The sequence below is a fragment of the Lampetra fluviatilis genome, unplaced genomic scaffold, assembly GCF_964198595.1.
Source record: "Lampetra fluviatilis unplaced genomic scaffold, kcLamFluv1.1 SCAFFOLD_689, whole genome shotgun sequence".
Classification (NCBI taxonomy): domain Eukaryota; kingdom Metazoa; phylum Chordata; class Hyperoartia; order Petromyzontiformes; family Petromyzontidae; genus Lampetra; species Lampetra fluviatilis.
In genome coordinates this window covers 40001-55722 of record NW_027621149.1, presented here as the reverse complement: position 1 = coordinate 55722, position 15722 = coordinate 40001, and the positions used below count along the sequence as shown (strand labels likewise).

Genomic DNA, 15722 nt, shown 5'->3' with positions numbered 1-15722 from the left:
CCCCCTCTCGCCCTCCCTCCACCCACTCCACCCCCTCCACTCCCTCCCTCTCCCACCCCCCCCCTCCCTCCCCCCCCCTCCCCTCCCCCCCTCTCCCTCCACCCCCTCCCCCCTCTCCCTCCACCCCCCCCACCCCCTCCCTCCCTCCACCCCCTCCACCCCCTCCCCCCCACCCCTCCCTGCGTCTTCCCCCCGGAAATGTGTTTTTTAAATGAAAGTGTGAAGTTGACGACGGTGACGATGATTCTACTCCTAATAAAGTTACACAGAGGAGGTCGCCGCCTTGTGATGGTGATTGTTATCATGATCATGGTGATGTGATGATTGTGATCATGGTGATGAAGTAGTGATTGTTATCATGATGGTGATGATGAAGTGATGATTGTGATCATGGTGATGAAGTGGTGATTGTTATCATGATGGTGATGATGGTGATTGTTATCATGATGATGATTGTTATCATGATGGTGATTGTTGTAATCATGGTGATGATGGTGAAGTGATGATTGTGATTATGATGATTGTTATCATGATGATGATTATGATGAAGTGATGATTGTTATCATGATGATGATTATGATGAAGTGATGATTGTGATCATGGTGATGATGAAGTGATGATTGTGATTATGATGATTGTTATCATGATGATGGTGAAGTGATGATTGTAATGATGATGATTGTTATCATGATGATGATGGTGAAGTGATGATTGTTATCATGATGATGATGAAGAAGTGATGATTGTGATCATGGTGATGATGAGGTAATGATTGTGATCATGGTGATGATGAAGTGATGATGATTGTTATCATGTGGTCAAGGGATGGCTCCTATTGGTCAACCACGTTATGTATGCCGATGATCTGGTAACTGCTGCTCACTCAGAGGAGGAGTTGGAGACGCTGCTGCTGAACCTGGAGCTTGCCACTAAGAGGTGGGGCCTTACCATCAGCCCCACCAAAACGAAGCACCTGCCTGGGTATTTTGTACCATCGGACACTCCACCCCCACAACTCCCAATCGGTGATGGGGCAGTTGTGGAGAGAGTGGAGAGTTTCCCATACCTGGGCAGTGTGCTCATGACCGGCTCCAGTTTATCAGCAGAGGTCTCACTCCGAATCAGTCGAGCGGCAATATCTTTTCATCGGTTGCGTAACGCTGTGTGGAAGCTACCTGGTCTGTCGCTCCGCACGAAGCTTCAGGTCTTCTCGGCCACGGTCATTCCCTCCCTTCTCTACGCTTGCGAAACGTTAACCCCCCCTAATGGAACATCATCCCCGGTTAAAAATATTCAGGCTGGCATGCCTACGATCCATGCTGGGTTTAACCAGCAGGCTGGATTGTGTGAGGAGCTCACAAGTCCTTGAAAGATCTGGGCAAAGTCCCATCGGTGAGCTCCTCCGGCAGGCAAGGCTGCGTTGGCTGGGTCATGTAGCCCGCATGCCCAGCCACCGCATGCCTAAACAGCTTTTGTTCGGCCGGATCGAGGGGGCTAAACGGGCGCGGCACGGGCTAGAGAAGAGATGGAGTGATGTGGTACAGGAGGACGTGGAGCTGAGTGGACTTGCCGATGACCGGTACCAGCGGTGTCAAGATCGGCCTCAGTGGAGGAGGCTCGTGAAGGACGCTACTGGGCAGTTGGAGGCAGTCGCCCTCCAACAACAACGGAGGGCGGAGGAGCGACGCTCACAACAACGAGCGGAGCGCCGGGTGGCTAAAGCACAGCAAGTTGGCACAGTAGGGGGCACAGGTGGTGCATCAGCCAGTCATCTCGGTCATCTCAGTCAGTCGACCCGTGGCACCTGCTGGGTCTGCCCCGTGACCTCCTGCCAGCGGGCGTTCGACACTTCACGTGGCCTCAAGGTGCACTTGGCCTGGCACAAGCGTCGTGGTGACGTCACCGCCACTTAGTGGCGAATGGCGGTTGTTGTGGATGGGTGAGTGATTGAGTGAGTGACTGAGTGAGTGGGTGATTGAGTGACTGAGTGGGTGAGTGAGTGAGTGACTGACTGAGTGAGTGGGTGATTGAATGAGTAAGTGGGTGATTGAATGAGTGAGTGACTGATTGAGTGACTGAGTGCGTGGGTGATTGACTGAGTAAGTGGGTGATTGACTGAGTGAGTGACTGATTGAGTGACTGAGTGCGTGGGTGATTGAGTGGGTGACTGAGTGAGTGAGTGACTGAGTGAGTGACTGAGTGAGTGGGTGATTGACTGAGTGAGTGACTGACTGACTGCCTGACTGAGTGAGTGACTGAGTTAGTGACTGAGTGAGTGAGTGACTGAGTGAGTGACTGAGTGAGTGACTGACTGAGCGACTGACTGAGTGACTGACTGACTGACTGAGTGAGTGACTGAGTGAGTGGGTGATTGACTGAGTGAGTGACTGACTGACTGCCTGACTGAGTGAGTGACTGAGTTAGTGACTGAGTGAGTGAGTGACTGAGTGAGTGACTGAGTGACTGACTGAGCGACTGACTGAGTGAGTGACTGACTGACTGAGTGACTGAGTGAGTGGGTGATTGACTGACTGAGTTGAGTGACTGACTGAGTGAGTGACTAAGTGAGTGACTGAGTTAGTGACTGAGTTAGTGACTGAGTGAGTGACTGAGTTAGTGACTGAGTGAGTGACTGATTGAGTGAGTGACTGAGTGAGTGACTGAGTGACTGAGGGAGTGACTGAGTGAGTGGCTCAGTGAGTGACTGAGTGAGTGACTGAGTGAGTGACTGAGTGACTGAGTGAGTGGCTGAGTGAGTGACTCAGTGAGTGACTGAGTGAGTGACTGAGTGAGTGACTGAGTGAGTGGGTGATTTACTGACTGAGTTGAGTGACTGACTGAGTGAGTGACTGAGTGAGGAACTGAGTGAGTGACTGAGTTAGTGACTGAGTTAGTGACTGAGTTAGTGACTGAGTGAGTGACTGAGTGACTGAGTTAGTGACTGAGTGAGTGACTGAGTGACTGATTGAGTGAGTGACTGAGTGAGTGACTGAGTGACTGAGTGAGTGACTGAGTGAGTGGCTGAGTGAGTGGCTGAGTGAGTGAGTGAGTGACTGAGTGAGTGACTGAGTGACTGAGTTAGTGACTGAGTGAGTGACTGAGTTAGTGACTGAGTGAGTGACTGAGTGACTGAGTTAGTGACTGAGTGAGTGACTGAGTGACTGATTGAGTGAGTGACTGAGTGAGTGACTGAGTTAGTGACTGAGTGAGTGAGTGACTGAGTGAGTGACTGAGTGAGTGGGTGAGTGAGTGACTGACTGAGTGACTGAGTTAGTGACTGAGTGAGTGAGTGACTGATTGAGTGAGTGACTGAGTGAGTGACTGAGTGACTGAGTTAGTGACTGAGTGAGTGAGTGACTGAGTGAGTGACTGAGTGAGTGGGTGACTGAGTCAGTGACTGAGTGACTGAGTGAGTGACTGACTGACTGAGTGAGTGACTGAGTGAGTGACTGACTGACTGAGTGACTGATTGAGTGACTGAGCGACTGACTGACTGACTGAGTGAGTGACTGAGTAATCATTCAATGCCGAGTGGACCTAGGGGGGGATATTCGCTGCCGCTGATGTTGCCCGCTGAGCGGGGAAACTGAACTCGCCCAGCGCCCTCACCGCTGTCCCACAGCTCCTCTACGACTCCGAGAATCGAACCAAAGGAATCGATACCCACGGGGAGTCGACTCCGAAGCCGCAGAAAATTGCGCAATCGCCTGCGGTGACGTCACCGCGTTACGTAGCGTGATGACGTCATCACGCACACCTCTTCTCGCCCGTCACGTTGCACGCGGGTGCGTCATGACGTCATCACGCACACCCTCCCCCTCGCTCAACTCTCCGCCCCCCCGCATTCGTTGCCGTGGCAACACCCCACGTGTTCATTTAACGCGGGGTGGGGCCAGGGGGATTTGCGTGATGACGTCATTCCGTTTCGAAATCAACGCGTGCGCGCTGACGTCACGGAAATAAACATACCAGCGCGATGACGTCACCGCGCCGTTGCGCAACCGTGCGCGATGACGTAATGGCGATTGGTACGGGGGCGGGGGTCATTACGCGGTGACGTCACCGCAATGGGATGAGTGAAGGAATGTCAGTGCGTGATGACGTCACCGCGATTAGGACGGGGCCGGTTGGTACGCGGTGACGTCAGCGCAATGAGGGAGGGCGGGGCGACGCTTGTGCGTGATGACGTCACGGCAATGAGGGGGCGGGGCAACGCGTGTGCGTGATGACGTCACCTCCGAGGAGTTTTAAAAATGTCGAGGCAGCGGCGGCGCTCTTAGAGAGGAAAGAGAGGTGACGAGGTGAGTGGTGGGATGAGTGGTGAGGAGAGTGGTGAGTGGTGGTGGGATGAGTGGTGAGGAGAGTGGTGAGTGGTGGGGTGAGTGGTGGGGTGAGTGGTGAGTGGTGTGAGTGAGTGGGGTGAGTGGTGAGTGACGAGGTGAGTGGTGGGATGAGTGGTGAGGAGAGTGGTGAGTGGTGGTGAGTGGTGAGGGGTGGGGTGAGTGGTGAGTGACGAGTGAGTGGTGTGAGTGAGTGGGGTGAGTGGTGAGTGACGAGGTGAGTGGTGGGATGAGTGGTGAGGAGAGTGGTGAGTGGTGGTGAGTGGTGGGATGAGTGGTGAGGAGAGTGGTGAGTGGTGGGGTGAGTGGTGAGGGGTGGGGTGAGTGGTGAGTGTGGTGAGTGACGAGTGAGTGGTGTGAGTGAGTGGGGTGAGTGGTGAGTGACGAGGTGAGTGGTGGGATGAGTGGTGAGGAGAGTGGTGAGTGGTGGGGTGAGTGGTGAGGGGTGGGGTGAGTGGTGAGGAGAGTGGTGAGTGGTGGGATGAGTGGTGAGGAGAGTGGTGAGTGGTGGGGTGAGTGGTGAGGGGTGGGGTGAGTGGTGAGTGACGAGTGAGTGGTGTGAGTGAGTGGGGTGAGTGGTGAGTGACGAGGTGAGTGGTGGGATGAGTGGTGAGGAGAGTGGTGAGGGGTGGGGTGAGTGGTGAGTGACGAGGTGAGTGGTGGGATGAGTGGTGAGGAGAGTGGTGAGTGGTGGGGTGAGTAGTGGGGTGAGTGGTGAGGAGAGTGGTGAGTGGTGGGGTGAGTGGTGTGAGTGGTGAGGTGAGTGGTGAGGAGAGTGGTGAGTGGTGGTGAGTGGTGGGATGAGTGGTGAGGAGAGTGGTGAGTGGTGGTGAGTGGTGAGGGGTGAGTGTGGTGAGGGGTGGGGTGAGTGGTGGTGGGATGAGTGGTGAGGAGAGTGGTGAGTGGTAGGGTGAGTGGTGAGGAGAGTGGTGAGTGGTGGGGTGAGTGGTGAGGGGTGGGGTGAGTGGTGAGTGACGAGTGAGTGGTGTGAGTGAGTGGGGTGAGTGGTGAGTGACGAGGTGAGTGGTGGGATGAGTGGTGAGGAGAGTGGTGAGTGGTGGGGTGAGTGGTGAGTGACGAGGTGAGTGGTGGGATGAGTGGTGAGGAGAGTGGTGAGTGGTGGGGTGAGTGGTGGGGTGAGTGGTGAGGAGAGTGGTGAGTGGTGGGGTGAGTGGTGTGAGTGGTGAGGTGAGTGGTGAGGAGAGTGGTGAGTGGTGGTGAGTGGTGGGATGAGTGGTGAGGAGAGTGGTGAGTGGTGGTGAGTGGTGAGGGGTGAGTGTGGTGAGGGGTGGGGTGAGTGGTGGTGGGATGAGTGGTGAGGAGAGTGGTGAGTGGTGGGGTGAGTGGTGAGGAGAGTGGTGAGTGGTGGGGTGAGTGGTGAGGGGTGGGGTGAGTGACGAGTGAGTGGTGTGAGTGAGTGGGGTGAGTGGTGAGTGACGAGGTGAGTGGTGGGATGAGTGGTGAGGAGAGTGGTGAGTGGTGGTGAGTGGTGGGATGAGTGGTGAGGAGAGTGGTGAGTGGTGGGGTGAGTGGTGAGGGGGGGGTGAGTGGTGAGTGTGGTGAGTGACGAGTGAGTGGTGTGAGTGAGTGGGGTGAGTGGTGAGTGACGAGGTGAGTGGTGGGATGAGTGGTGAGGAGAGTGGTGAGTGGTGGTGAGTGGTGGGATGAGTGGTGAGGAGAGTGGTGAGTGGTGGTGAGTGGTGAGGGGTGGGGTGAGGGGTGGGGTGAGTGGTGTGAGTGGTGAGTGGTGAGGTGAGTGGTGAGGAGAGTGGTGAGTGGTGAGTGTGGTGAGTGACGAGTGAGTGTGGTGAGTGGTGAGTGTGGTGAGTGACGAGTGAGTGGTGAGTGGTGAGTGTGGTGAGTGACGAGTGAGTGGTGAGTGGTGAGTGTGGTGAGTGGTGAGTGTGGTGAGTGACGAGTGAGTGGTGAGTGGTGAGTGTGGTGAGTGACGAGTGAGTGGTGAGTGACGAGTGAGTGGTGAGTGGTGAGTGTGGTGAGTGACGAGTGAGTGGTGAGTGAGTGGGGTGAGTGGTGAGTGCGGTGACGGGTGGGGTGAGTGGTGAGGTGAGTGGTGAGGTGAGTGGTGAGGAGTGGTGAGGGGTTAGGTGAGTGGTGAGTGAGTGGGGTGAGTGGTGTGAGTGGTGTGAGTGGTGAGTGGTGAGTGAGTGGGGTGAGTGGTGAGTGACGAGGTGAGTGGTGGGATGAGTGGTGAGGAGAGTGGTGAGAGGTGGTGAGTGTGGTGTGAGTGGTGAGTGGTGAGTGTGAGTGGTGAGGTGAGTGGTGAGTGTGAGTGGTGAGTGAGTGGGGTGGGGGGTGAGTGGTGAGTGTGGTGAGGGGTGTGGTGAGGGGTGGGGTGAGTGGTGAGGTGAGTGGTGAGTGTGGTGAGGGGTGGGGTGAGTGGTGAGGTGAGTGGTGAGTGTGGTGAGGGGTGGGGTGAGTGGTGAGGTGAGTGGTGAGTGAGTGTATGGGTGAGTGGTGAGGTGACTGAGTGAGTGTGTGAGTGAGTAGCTGAGTGGTGGGGTGAGTGACGAGGTGAGTGGTGGGATGAGTGGTGAGGAGAGTGGTGAGTGGTGGGGTGAGTGGTGAGTGGTGAATGAGTGGGGTGAGTGGTGAGTGTGGTGAGTGACGAGTGAGTGGTGTGAGTGGTGAGTGGTGAGGTGAGTGGTGAGTGTGGTGAGTGTGAGTGGTGAGTGTGGTGAGGGGTGGGGTGAGTGGTGAGTGTGGTGAGGGGTGGGGTGAGTGGTGAGTGTGGTGAGGGGTGGGGTGAGTGGTGAGTGTGGTGAGGGGTGGGGTGAGTGGTGTGAGTGGTGAGTGACGAGGTGAGTGGTGGGATGAGTGGTGAGGAGAGTGGTGAGAGGTGGGGTGAGTGGTGAGGGGTGGGGTGAGGGGTGGGGTGAGTGGTGTGAGTGGTGAGTGTGGTGAGTGGTGAGTGGGGTGAGTGGTGAGGTGAGTGGTGAGTGTGGTGAGTGTGGTGAGTGACGAGTGAGTGTGGTGAGTGGTGAGTGTGGTGAGTGACGAGTGAGTGTGGTGAGTGGTGAGTGAGTGGGGTGAGTGGTGAGTGTGGTGAGGGGTGGGGTGAGTGGTGAGGTGAGTGGTGAGGAGAGTGGTGAGTGGTGAGGAGAGTGGTGAGTGTGATGAGGGGTGGGGTGAGTGGTGGGATGAGTGGTGAGGAGAGTGGTGAGTGGTGGTGAGGGGTGGGGTGAGTTGTGTGAGTGGTGAGTGTGGTGAGTGTTGAGTGGGGTGAGTGGTGAGGAGAGTGGTGAGTGGTGGTGAGTGGTGAGTGTGGTGAGGGGTGGGGTGAGTGGTGAGGTGAGTGGTGAAGAGAGTGGTGAGTGGTGGTGAGTGGTGAGTGTGGTGAGTGACGAGTGAGTGGTGTGAGTGGTGAGGTGAGTGGTGAGTGTGGTGAGTGGTGAGTGAGTGGGGTGAGTGGTGAGTGTGGTGAGTGGTGAGTGAGTGTGTGAGTGAGTGGGGTGAGTGGTGAGTGTGGTGAGTGACGAGTGAGTGGTGAGTGACGAGTGAGTGTGGTGAGTGGTGAGTGAGTGGGGTGAGTGGTGAGTGTGGTGAGGGGTGGGGTGAGTGGTGAGGTGAGTGGTGAGGAGAGTGGTGAGTGGTGAGGAGAGTGGTGAGTGTGATGAGGGGTGGGGTGAGTGGTGGGATGAGTGGTGAGGAGAGTGGTGAGTGGTGAGTGTGGTGAGGGGTGGGGTGAGTGGTGTGAGTGTGGTGAGTGTTGAGTGGGGTGAGTGGTGAGGAGAGTGGTGAGTGGTGGTGAGTGGTGAGTGTGGTGAGGGGTGGGGTGAGTGGTGAGGTGAGTGGTGAGGAGAGTGGTGAGTGGTGGTGAGTGGTGAGTGTGGTGAGTGTGGTGAGTGACGAGTGAGTGTGGTGAGTGTGGTGAGTGACGAGAGAGTGTGGTGAGTGGTGAGTGAGTGGGGTGAGTGGTGAGTGAGTGGGGTGAGTGGTGAGTGACGAGTGAGTGGTGAGTGGTGAGTGAGTGGGGTGAGTGGTGAGTGTGGTGAGGGGTGGGGTGAGTGGTGGGATGAGTGGTGGGATGAGTGGTGAGGAGAGTGGTGAGGGGTTAGGTGAGTGGTGAGTGAGTGGGGTGAGTGGTGTGAGTGGCGAGTGACGAGGTGAGTGGTGGGATGAGTGGTGAGGAGAGTGGTGAGAGGTGGTGAGTGTGGTGTGAGTGGTGAGTGGTGAGTGGGGTGAGTGGTGAGTGGTGAGTGTGGTGAGTGACGAGTGAGTGGTGTGAGTGGTGAGGTGAGTGGTGAGTGTGAGTGGTGAGTGAGTGGGGTGGGGGGTGAGTGGTGAGTGTGGTGAGGGGTGGGGTGAGTGGTGAGGTGAGTGGTGAGTGAGTGTATGGGTGAGTGAGTAGGTGACTGAGTGAGTGTGTGAGTGAGTGGCTGAGTGGTGGGGTGAGTGACGAGGTGAGTGGTGGGATGAGTGGTGAGGAGAGTGGTGAGTGGTGGGGTGAGTGGTGAGTGGTGGGGTGAGTGGTGTGAGTGGTGAGTGAGTGGGGTGAGTGGTGAGTGTGGTGAGTGACGAGTGAGTGGTGTGAGTGGTGAGTGTGGTGAGTGGTGAGTGAGTGGTGAGTGAGTGGTGAGGTGAGTGGTGAGTGTGGTGAGTGGTGAGTGAGTGGGGTGAGTGGTGAGTGTGGTGAGTGGTGAGTGAGTGTGTGAGTGAGTGGGGTGAGTGGTGAGTGTGGTGAGTGGTGAGGAGAGTGGTGAGTGGTGGGGTGAGTGGTGAGTGGTGGGGTGAGTGGTGTGAGTGGTGAGTGGTGAGTGAGTGGGGTGAGTGGTGAGTGTGGTGAGTGACGAGTGAGTGGTGTGAGTGGTGAGTGTGGTGAGTGGTGAGTGAGTGGTGAGTGAGTGGTGAGGTGAGTGGTGAGTGTGGTGAGTGGTGAGGAGAGTGGTGAGTGATGGGGTGAGTGGTTTGTGAGTGGGGTGAGTCGGGTGAGTGGTGTGAGTGGTGAGTGGTGAGGTGAGTGGTGAGTGAGTGGGGTGAGTGGTGAATGGGGTGAGTGGTGAGGTGAGTGGCTGAGTGGTGAGTGAGTGGGGTGAGTGGTGAGTGAGTGGGGTGAGTGGTGAGTGAGTGGTGAGGTGAGTGGTGAGTGTGGTGAGTGGTGAGTGAGTGTGTGAGTGAGTGGGGTGAGTGGTGAGTGTGGTGAGTGGTGAGGAGAGTGGTGAGTGATGGGGTGAGTGGTGAGTGAGTGGGGTGAGTCGGGTGAGTGGTGTGAGTGGTGAGTGGTGAGGTGAGTGGTGAGTGGTGAGTGAGTGGGGTGAGTGGTGAGTGGGGTGAGTGGTGAGGTGAGTGGTGAGGGTGAGTGGTGAGGTGAGTGGTGAGTGGTGAGTGAGTGGGGTGAGTGGTGAGTGGGGTGAGTGGTGAGGTGAGTGGTGAGGGTGAGTGGGGAGGGTGAGTGGCAGTTGTGAGTGGTGATTAGTGAGAGGTGAGTGGTGAGGGTGAGCGTGAGTGGTGAGGGTGAGGTTGAGTGGTGAGCGGTGAGGGTGAGCAATGAGGGTGAGTGGTGATTGGTGAGGGTGCGATTGGTGAGGATGAGTAGTGAGGGTGAGTGGTTGTTGTGAGGGTGAGTGGTGAGGGTGAGTGATGAGGGTGAGTGGTAAGAGTGAGTGGTGAGGGTGAGTGACGGTTGTGAGAGGTGATTAGTGAGTGGTGAGGGTGAGTGGTGAGGGTTAGTGGTGAGCATGAGTGGTGAGGGTGAGTGTTGAGCTTGAGTGGTGAGGGTGAGTGGTGATTGTTGAGGGTGTGATTGGTGAGGATGAGTGGTGAGTGGTCAGGGTGAGTGGTGAGAGGTGAGGGTGAGTGTTGAGGGTGAGTGGTGAGTAGTGAGGGTGAGTGGTGAGCGTGACTGGTGAGTGGTGAGGGAGAGTGGTGAGGGTGAATGGTGAGGAGAGTGGTGAGTGATGGGGTGAGTGGTGAGTGAGTGGGGTGAGTTGGGTGAGTGGTGTGAGTGGTGAGTGGTGAGGTGAGTGGTGAGTGGTGAGTGAGTGGGGTGAGTGGTGAGTGGGGTGAGTGGTGAGGTGAGTGGCTGAGTGGTGAGTGAGTGGGGTGAGTGGTGAGTGAGTGGGGTGAGTGGTGAGTGGGGTGAGTGGTGGGATGAGTGGTGAGGTGAGTGTGGTGAGTGGTGAGGTGAGTGGTGAGGAGAGTGGTGAGTGGTGGGGTGAGTGGTGAGTGTGGTGAGTGACGAGTGAGTGGTGTGAGTGGTGAGTCGTGGGGTGAGTGGTGAGGTGAGTGGTGAGTGGTGGGGTGAGTGGTGAGTGGTGGAGGGTGAGTGGTGGGGGGTGAGTGGTGAGTGGTGGGGTGAGTGGTGAGGTGAGTGGTGAGTTGTGGGTGAGTGGTGAGGTGAGTGGTGAGGTGAGTGGTGAGTGGTGGGGTGAGTGGTGAGGTGAGTGGTGAGTGGTGGGATGAGGGGTTGAGGTGAGTGGTGAGTGAGTGGGGTGAGTGGTGAGTGAGTGGTGGGGTGAGTGGTGAGGTGAGTGGTGAGTGAGTGGGGTGAGTGGTGAGTGAGTGGTGGGGTGAGTGGTGAGGTGAGTGGTGAGTGAGTGGGGTGAGTGGTGAGTGGTGAGTGAGTGGTGGGGTGAGTGGTGAGGTGAGTGGTGAGTGAGTGGGGTGAGTGGTGAGTGGTGAGGTGAGTGGTGAGTGAGTGGTGGGGTGAGTGGTGAGTGAGTGGGGTGAGTGGTGAGTGGTGAAGTGAGTGGTGAGTGAGTGGTGAGTGAGTGGGGTGATTGGTGAGTGGTGAGTGAGTGGGGTGAGTGGTGAGTGGTGAGGTGAGTGGTGAGGTGAGTGGTGAGGTGAGTGGTGAGTGAGTGGGGTGATTGGTGAGTGAGTGGTGTGAGTGGTGAGTGGTGGGGTGAGTGGTGAGGTGAGTGGTGAGTGAGTGGGGTGAGTGTGGTGAGTGGTGAGGTAAGTGGTGAGGGGTTGAGGTGAGTGGTGAGTGAGTGGGGTGAGTGGGGTGAGTGGTGAGTGGGGTGAGTGAGTGGGGTGAGTGGTGAGTGGTGGGGTGAGTGGTGAGGTGAGTGGTGAGGTGAGTGGTGAGTGAGTGGGGTGAGTGGTGAGTGGTGAGTGAGTGGTGGGGTGAGTGGTGAGGTGAGTGGTGAGTGAGTGGGGTGAGTGGTGAGTGGTGAGGTGAGTGGTGAGTGAGTGGGGTGAGTGGTGAGTGGTGAGTGAGTGGTGGGGTGAGTGGTGAGGTGAGTGGTGAGTGAGTGGGGTGAGTGGTGAGTGGTGAGTGAGTGGTGAGTGAGTGGTGGGATGAGTGGTGAGGGGTCGGGTGAGTGGTGATGTGAGTGGTGAGTGAGTGGTGGGATGAGTGGTGAGGGGTCGGGTGAGTGGTGATGTGAGTGGTGAGATGAGTGGTGAGTGGTGAATGGTGAGTGAGTGGTGAGGGGTGAGGTGAGTAGTGAGGTGAGTGGTGAGGGGTTGAGGTGAGTGGTGAGTGGTGATGTGAGTGGTGAGGGGTGGGGTGAGGTGAGTGGTGGGATGAGTGGTGAGGTGAGTGGTGAGGGGTGAGTGGTGGGATGAGTGGTGAGTGTGGCGAGTGGTGAGTGAGTGGTGAGTGAGTGGTGGGGTGAGTGGTGAGGTGAGTGGTGAGGGGTGAGTGGTGGGATGAGTGGTGAGTGGTGAGTGTGGTGAGTGACGAGTGAGTGTGGTGAGTGGTGAGTGAGTGGTGAGTGGTGAGTGAGTGGTGTGAGTGGTGTGAGTGGTGAGTGAGTGGTGAGTGAGTGGTGAGTGAGTGGTGGGATGAGTGGTGAGGGGTCGGGTGAGTGGTGAGATGAGTGGTGAGGTGTCGGGTGAGTGGTGAGATGAGTGGTGAGGTAAGTGGTGAGTGGTGAGGTGAGTGGTGAGGTAAGTGGTGAGTGGTGGGATGAGTGATGGGGTGAGTGGTGAGAGGTGAGTGGTGGGATGAGTGGTGAGGTGAGTGGTGAGGTGAGTGGTGGGATGAGTGGTGAGGTGAGTGGTGAGTGATGGGGTGAGTGGTGAGTGAGTGGTAGGATGAGTGGTGGGATGAGTGGTGGGATGAGTGGTGGGATGAGTGGTGAGGTGAGTGGTGAGTGGTGAGTGGTGAGTGAGTGGGGTGAGTGGTGGGGTGAGTGGTGGGCTGAGGGGTGAGTGGTGAGGTGAGTGGTGAGTGGTGAGTGGTGAGTGAGTGGGGTGAGTGGTGGGGTGAGTGGTGGGCTGAGGGGTGAGTGGTGAGGTGAGTGGTGAGTGAGTGGGGTGAGTGGTGGGGTGAGTGGTGAGGTGAGGGGTGAGTGGTGAGGTGAGTGGTGAGTGAGTGGGGTGAGTGGTGAGGTGAGTGGTGAGTGAGTGGTGAGGTGAGTGGTGAGTGAGTGGGGTGAGTGGTGAGTGGTGAGTGAGTGGGGTGAGTGGTGAGTGGGGTGAGTGGTGAGTGGGGTGAGTGGTGGGATGAGTGGTGAGGTGAGTCGTGAGGTGAGTGGTGAGGTGAGTGGTGAGTGATGAGGTGAGTGGTGAGTGGTGAGGTGAGTGGTGGGATGAGTGGTGGGATGAGTGATGAGGTGATCTTCTTGCTTCCACCAGCAACCACCACCTCCTCATCACCACAACATCAACAACAACAACATCAACAACATCAACAACATCAACAACATCCACCACCACCGCATGTTGGTCGCCCGGCTTCTACGCCTGCCCCGATTGCTCGGTGAGGATGACGTCATGTCACTAACTAGCGTGACGTCACTAACTAGTTAGTGACGTCATGACACTAACTAGTTAGTGACGTCATGTCACTAACTAATGTGTGAATCACTGAGGCTCACAGAGCCAGACTGAGGCTCCCACAGGGTTCAGTGTGAATCGCTGAGACTCACAGAGCCAGACTGAGGCTCCCACAGGGTTCAGTGTTGATCACTGAGACTCACAGAGCCAGACTGAGGCTCCCACAGGGTTCAGTGTTGATCACTGAGACTCACAGAGCCAGACTGAGGCTCCCACAGGGTTCAGTGTTGATCTCTGAGACTCACAGAGCCAGACTGAGGCTCCCACAGGGTTCAGTGTTAATCACTGAGGCTCACAGAGCCAGACTGAGGCTCCCACAGGGTTCAGTGTTGATCACTGAGGCTCACTGAGCCAGACTGAGGCTCCCACAGGGTTCAGTGTTAATCACTGAGGCTCACAGAGCCAGACTGAGGCTCCCACAGGGTTCAGTGTTGATCACTGAGGCTCACAGAGCCAGACTGAGGCTCCCACAGGGTTCAGTGTTGATCTCTGAGACTCACAGAGCCAGACTGAGGCTCCCACAGGGTTCAGTGTTAATCACTGAGGCTCACAGAGTCAGACTGAGGCTCCCACAGGGTTCAGTGTTGATCACTGAGGCTCACAGAGCCAGACTGAGGCTCCCACAGGGTTCAGTGTTCATCACTGAGACTCACAGAGCCAGACTGAGGCTCCCACAGGGTTCAGTGTGAATCGCTGAGACTCACAGAGCCAGACTGAGGCTCCCACAGGGTTCAGTGTTGATCACTGAGACTCACAGAGCCAGACTGAGGCTCCCACAGGGTTCAGTGTTGATCACTGAGACTCACAGAGCCAGACTGAGGCTCCCACAGGGTTCAGTGTTGATCTCTGAGACTCACAGAGCCAGACTGAGGCTCCCACAGGGTTCAGTGTTAATCACTGAGGCTCACAGAGCCAGACTGAGGCTCCCACAGGGTTCAGTGTTGATCACTGAGGCTCACTGAGCCAGACTGAGGCTCCCACAGGGTTCAGTGTTAATCACTGAGGCTCACAGAGCCAGACTGAGGCTCCCACAGGGTTCAGTGTTGATCACTGAGGCTCACAGAGCCAGACTGAGGCTCCCACAGGGTTCAGTGTTGATCTCTGAGACTCACAGAGCCAGACTGAGGCTCCCACAGGGTTCAGTGTTAATCACTGAGGCTCACAGAGCCAGACTGAGGCTCCCACAGGGTTCAGTGTTGATCACTGAGGCTCACAGAGCCAGACTGAGGCTCCCACAGGGTTCAGTGTGAATCGCTGAGACTCACAGAGCCAGACTGAGGCTCCCACAGGGTTCAGTGTTGATCACTGAGACTCACAGAGCCAGACTGAGGCTCCCACAGGGTTCAGTGTTGATCACTGAGACTCACAGAGCCAGACTGAGGCTCCCACAGGGTTCAGTGTTGATCTCTGAGACTCACAGAGCCAGACTGAGGCTCCCACAGGGTTCAGTGTTAATCACTGAGGCTCACAGAGCCAGACTGAGGCTCCCACAGGGTTCAGTGTTGATCACTGAGGCTCACTGAGCCAGACTGAGGCTCCCACAGGGTTCAGTGTTAATCACTGAGGCTCACAGAGCCAGACTGAGGCTCCCACAGGGTTCAGTGTTGATCACTGAGGCTCACAGAGCCAGACTGAGGCTCCCACAGGGTTCAGTGTTGATCTCTGAGACTCACAGAGCCAGACTGAGGCTCCCACAGGGTTCAGTGTTAATCACTGAGGCTCACAGAGTCAGACTGAGGCTCCCACAGGGTTCAGTGTTGATCACTGAGGCTCACAGAGCCAGACTGAGGCTCCCACAGGGTTCAGTGTTCATCACTGAGACTCACAGAGCCAGACTGAGGCTCCCACAGGGTTCAGTGTGAATCGCTGAGACTCACAGAGCCAGACTGAGGCTCCCACAGGGTTCAGTGTTGATCACTGAGACTCACAGAGCCAGACTGAGGCTCCCACAGGGTTCAGTGTTGATCACTGAGACTCACAGAGCCAGACTGAGGCTCCCACAGGGTTCAGTGTTGATCTCTGAGACTCACAGAGCCAGACTGAGGCTCCCACAGGGTTCAGTGTTAATCACTGAGGCTCACAGAGCCAGACTGAGGCTCCCACAGGGTTCAGTGTTGATCACTGAGGCTCACTGAGCCAGACTGAGGCTCCCACAGGGTTCAGTGTTAATCACTGAGGCTCACAGAGCCAGACTGAGGCTCCCACAGGGTTCAGTGTTGATCACTGAGGCTCACAGAGCCAGACTGAGGCTCCCACAGGGTTCAGTGTTGATCTCTGAGACTCACAGAGCCAGACTGAGGCTCCCACAGGGTTCAGTGTTAATCACTGAGGCTCACAGAGCCAGACTGAGGCTCCCACAGGGTTCAGTGTTGATCACTGAGGCTCACAGAGCCAGACTGAGGCTCCCACAGGGTTCAGTGTTCATCACTGAGACTCACAGAGCCAGACTGAGGCTCCCACAGGGTTCAGTGTGAATCGCTGAGACTCACACAGCCAGACTGAGGCTCCCACAGGGTTCAGTGTTGATCACTGAGACTCACAGAGCCAGACTGAGGCTCCCACAGGGTTCAGTGTTGATCACTGAGACTCACAGAGCCAGACTGAGGCTCCCACAGGGTTCAGTGTTGATCTCTGAGA

The 15722-nt window shown here is 56.6% G+C and overlaps 1 long non-coding RNA gene across 1 annotated transcript in view; it reads left to right on the top strand.

Moving 5' to 3' along the window:
- The first annotated feature begins 4230 nt into the window (after window positions 1-4230).
- The window catches only part of LOC144954857 (uncharacterized), an 18650-nt gene continuing 7158 nt past the window's right edge, over window positions 4231-15722 (top strand). Inside the window, exon 1 of the long non-coding RNA XR_013641404.1 lies at window positions 4231-4301. This is a non-coding gene — a long non-coding RNA (uncharacterized LOC144954857). The remainder of the gene's footprint in view (window positions 4302-15722) is intronic.